Source organism: Octodon degus, unplaced genomic scaffold (assembly GCF_000260255.1).
Source record: "Octodon degus isolate 3935 unplaced genomic scaffold, OctDeg1.0 scaffold00053, whole genome shotgun sequence".
Lineage (NCBI taxonomy): Eukaryota > Metazoa > Chordata > Mammalia > Rodentia > Octodontidae > Octodon > Octodon degus.
This window is the reverse complement of record NW_004524629.1, coordinates 5770158-5775785: the sequence shown is the minus strand read 5'-3', so window position 1 is coordinate 5775785 and position 5628 is coordinate 5770158.

The window sequence follows — 5628 nt, the reverse complement described above, 5'->3', positions numbered from 1 at the left end:
ACACACACACACACACACACACACACACACACACACACACATAAATAAAAAGAAAGCAGATTGAGAAGATGCCTAAATTTTGGTGAGCCATTAAGAAATCTCGTTTTCTAGTGACTATTTTACATGTGTATTCAAGTGTTTAAAGAGCCACGGTAACTTTGTAACTGTAGTACAGAACTACTAGAGTCAGGTTGGATATTATATGAGAAATGAGTTCTGATGTATGAGTTAAGATTAAAGTCTGGATACTAAAATTGAAAGTACTAATTAGTAAACTGAGTTTTGTATACAGTCTTCCTTTCAAGGCTAATGTTTGAGTAAAGATGTTTTGTCTTGATAAGACATATTAAGAATAAAATGTGGATAAACTTAATTTCCTAGTTTAAAATTCCAGTTGTTGAATGTATAAAGCTTATAAGAAAGTATCTCAATACATTTTCCAAAGAAATGCATAATTCTTTGATATAGAATTTGGGAAAATCCACTCTTACTTGCTCTTTAGCAAGCCATTAACTAGTTAGCTGAGTTGGCCTACCTGTCTCTGCTGGGTATCATATCACAAGGGCTACTAGACAAGAAATATGCTGAGTATTCTGAAATATTTGTTGACTGAGTGACGAGTGATGAATGAAAATATAAGACTGACCGATGCAACAATTAGTAACCAATGCAGAACAGCATATAATTAAAGGCTAAATTGCATGGTTGAGGTAGAATTACAGGTGAGCCTGGCCGAATGCCATCTAGTCCTCAGACAAGTTGAGCTGGCTGGGACAGAATTCTCTAGCCCTGGGCTACAGGGAATTTTTCTACTGGCCATGTGTTCTGTTGCTTTTAAGATACTAGCCTCCAGTGGGCCGGGGAGATGGCTCAGTGGAATAAACACTTCTCTGGCAAAAATAAGGGCCTGAGTTCAATCCCCGGTTCTGCAAAAAAAAAAAAAAAAAAAAGATACTAGCCTCCAGCCCCCCACAGGGCTGACTGTGGACAGGACACCTTGGAGGGAGGATGACATACAACAAAAGAGGGGGATATTGTGAAGTCAGAACAAATATAGCTATTACAAACTTGCTGCTATAAACATAGGTGTGGATAGATTGCTCTGGTATTGATACAGGGAGAAAAACTGGTCTTGGGTGGGTGACCTCCAAGCCATACAAGGAACCTCCAAATGACCTAGAGAAAAACAATCTCCCGACCTGACCTGCAGAGTTCGTGTTCTCTAAAACCGAAGAATGAATCTTAGGAACAAACGGAGGTTACGAGCAGAATATATTTATTGAGAGAAAGAAAGCTCCTGTCCAAGAGAGGGACAGGAGGGGGGCCCGAGCAGGTAGTTCCCAGGGAAGCTGTCTCTTCCAGGGACTTTTATAGTGTAATACCATGTGAGGCTAAGTTAGAGAGAATGGGAACGCACTTAGGTGGGCAGGAGGTGGGACAAAACTATGGTCAACCAGTGGGATTACATATGGGACAGGGTCTTTTCCTGTTGAGGGTTGGAATGCGGGATAGGGTCTCTTTCTGTTGGGAGTTGGGCTAGTGACTCACTTGGGTCTTTCCAGGTGATTGATACCTATTTAGAATATCAATCCCAGGTGCTACTCGTTTACCATTTGTTTGGCCTTTAGGTCTTTAGGTCTGGTTCACAGCAGGAGCATCCGCCCCTCCCACAGTTGGAAGACATCTCATCTTTTGTGTTGTCTCCTTTGAGGGCCTGGCCCTGTCTGACTGCCTATAATATTTTTTATCTAACTCGGCTGCCTGCAATAGTATGATGGTTTATTTCTATAGGGAAGATACTTAGAAGGGGAATAGCTGGTTCAAATGGTACCTCTAGTTTTAGTTTTTTGATGAATCTTCATACTGCTTTCCACAGTGGTTGCACCAGTCTACATTCCCACCAACAGTGGAGAAGGGTTACTTTTTCCCACAGCCCTGCCACCATTTGTTATTGGTTGATTTTTTTTTTTATTATAGTCATTCTTTTTGGAGTCAGATGGAATCTAAGTGTTGTTTTAATTTGCATCTCTTGAATGACTGGTGACATTTTTTCATATATTTATTTGCCATTTCTACTTCTTTATCTGAGAAGTGTGTTCATCTCAGATGCGCATTTTTGGTTGGGTCTTTAAATCTGGGTGGTATGATTTTTAAAGTTCTTTGTGTATTCTAGTTATTAGTCCTTTATCTTTTTTTATTTTTTATTTTTTCGGAACTGGGGATTGAACTCAGGCCCTTGCGCTTGCCAGGGAAGCGCTTATTCCACTGAGCCATCTCCCCAGCCCCAATCAGTCCTTCATCTGAGGAACAGCAGACAAAAATTTTTTCCCCACTCCATGGGTTGTTTCTTCACTCTGTTGATGATTTCTTTTGCTAAGAAAAATCTTTCTGATATGACAAGATCCCAGTAGTTGATTCTTTGTGGCATCTCCTGTGTAATCATCGTTTTGTTCGTAGTCTTCAACCTACACCAGTGTCTTCAAGTGTTCTTCCTATTTGCTGTTCAGCAGATATAGTGACTCTAAATAAATCTTTGATCCATCTTGATTTCAGTTTAGTGCATGGTGAATGACATTGGCCTAGGTTTAGTCTTCAGCACATGGAAAGCTAGTTTTTCTGGCAACATTTAAAAAAGAGACTTTCTTTCAGTGAACATGTTTGGCCCCTTTCTTGAAGATAAGGCGATTGTGTGTTTTGGAGTTGTCTTTGCCTCTTCTAAACTGTTCCATTGATCCTTGGGTCTGCTTGGGATTTTTCCCCAGTACTATGCTGTTTTTATCACAGTACCTTTATAATATAATTTAAAAGGATGGTATTGCCTCCTGCCTTGCCTTTGATGCCCAGAATAGTTTTTGCTAACCTAGGTCTTTCCAAATAAATTTAAGGATTTTTTTTTCTAATTCTGTGAGGTATACTATTGATATTTTAATCAGAGTTGAATTAAATCTGTATAAAAATTTTGAGATTATGGCCAATTTTACTATGTTTGTTCTTCCTATTCATGAACAAGGGATACCTTTCCATTTTTGGATATCCTCTTTTATCTTCTTTTTCAGAGTACTATAATTTTCAATGTACAGATATCTTACTTCATTTATCCGATAACTCCTAGGTATTTCAATTTTTTGATACTATTATGACTGGTGTTGTTTCCCTAATTTCTCTCTCAGTGCATTTGTTGTTTGAGTGCAGGAATGCTACAGATTTGCAAGTGCTAACTTTATACCCCGCTACTGCACTGAATTTGGTTATTAAATCTTCAAGTCTTTTGGTGAGGTTTCTGGGACCTTGTATGTAGAGTACTGCGTTATCTACACACAATTATAATTTAACTTCTTTCCTTCCTAAATTTATTTATTTTTTCTCTTGTCTAATTTTTGTGGCCAATGTATCCAGAACTATATAGAATAGGAGTAGTGATAGTGGGCAGCCTTGTCTTGTTTCTAATTTTAGAGTGAAAACTTTCAGTTTTTGACCATTTAGTATGTGTTGGCTGTTGGTTTGTCATGGACGGCTTTTTATCAGATTGAGATTTGGTCCATCTATTCCAATTACCCATCAACCAATGAATAGATAAAGATGATGTGGATTTTTAATACAATGGAGTACTACACAGCCATGAACAAGAACAACTTGAGACATTTCTATGTAAATGGATATATCTTGAGACCATACTCTTAAGTGAAATAAACTGGACACACAATGAGGAAGTACTGAATTGTCTTCTGCTGTGAGAAACCAAAAGTGTAAATAGGGGCCAAAAGGTATAACAGATGCTGTGAAATAGGAAGAAATGTTCAAATGGGAAGGAGAACTAGGGAGGAGGAGAAGGAAATGAAAAGTAAAGAAAAAATATGAAAAGATAGAAACAAAGCTTTTGTAAATGAGAAGAGGAAGAGGTATTGAAGAGAGAGTATGGTAATAGGAAAAAGAAGACTCAAATATAGCACGGATAGGTACAAATTCCCAATGATGGATGTGTTCATTATGTTTGTTTGTTTGTTTGTTTGTTTACTTTTTGCAGAACCAGGGATTGAACTCAGTCCCTTGTGCTTGCCAGGGAAGCGCTTATTCTACTGAGCCATCTCCCTGGCCCCAATTATGTATATTTAAATGGGTTTGAATCCAGTCCTTTTTTTTTTTTTTTTTTTTTTTGAGACAGGATCTCACTGTGTAGTTCAGGCTATCTTTGAACTCCCTTGGTACCCCAGGCTGGCCTGGAACTCATGGTGATCCTTTGTCTCAGCCTCTCCGGTGCTGGGATTACTGGCATGTTCCGTTACATCTGGTCCAAATTGAATCTTAAGGGGTGGGGGAGATGGCTCAGTGGAATAAGCGCTTCCCTGGCAACAGCAAGGGCCTGAATTCAATCCTGGTTCTGCAAAAAAAAATCAAATCTTAATTAAGCTGTGTGACCATGGGATAATTACTTACTCCTCTGGACCCTGGCTTCTTCATCTGCAAAAGTCTGAAAAAATTTAGATGCAGTGTCTCTCTTAGCATAATGTGTTTGTCTGGTACAACTACACCAGCTGCTCATGGCTGGTGCCTACTCCGATGTTCAGTTCCTACGTCATGAATATTATTATGTTAGAATTAGGAAAATTCACTCTCATTTGCCCTGTAACAGGCTATTAACTAGTTAGCTGAGTTGGCCTACCTCTCCATGCTGGGTAGTAAAGACCAGTTATATTAGTAAAAGTTTGAGTCAGATATAGAGAAAAGGAAAATAGGTTAGTCTAAAGCCAGTGCTGTGCCTCATCATGCATGCTTGATTTTACACACTCTTTAAGTCCCAGGCAAATAAAATCTGTCTGTTGACACTAAGTTCCACTTGCGACCACTCTTCCAGGGTATCAAATTCTCTAACGCAGGCACAGCTCCCCTTTAGTCCCACATGAAGCCCCCACCTCCACAACTCCCTCCATCTGTCCCTCTCAGCAACCCTCTCACGTTTTAGGCCAAGAAGCTCGGATTCTGGAGCTGCCCAGACTCCAGCTGTTTGATATTGTGTGGCAGACGGCAGCAAAGAGGGCAGGGGGAAAGATTCCAGATGAAAGCAGAAACTCAAAGAGAACTGGACCTCAGAGCTTTGATACCAGACTCAGTGGGCAACAACCTCCGTTAAATTTGTTCAGTCAGCCATTTAAGAGGAAAGAAGTTTCTCACACAACCCGTAAGGGTTTTTTGCAACTGGATGCTTCCACAGAGGGGAATCAGTGTTCCAGGGACTAAGCAGAGTGGAATCTAATGTGAAAGCTACTGCCAAAAGTTTTGAGACAGGTAGTGTGTTGGTTTGCTTCACTCTAATTATATACATTTTTTTCTGTTTCACAAGATACTGGGAATTCATTGGAAATTTTGGCCACAGCAATGGAAAACCTACTCTGCCCTACCCTGATTCTTCAGTGCTGCACAGACAGGCACAATTTGATAAGGAGGCTCACACAGTGCCACTCTCCTGGTCACAGAGGGAAGGCTGACAGTGGCTGCAAGGTCACCATATGCCTTGGGGCAGCACCAAAGGAAGGCAGGCAGTCCCAAGGAAGACAGATTCCTTTCTTTGTGGAAACGTTCCGGTACCTTTCTCAGTTCAGAAGCCAGTCCCATTTTCTTTGCTTGGATTCC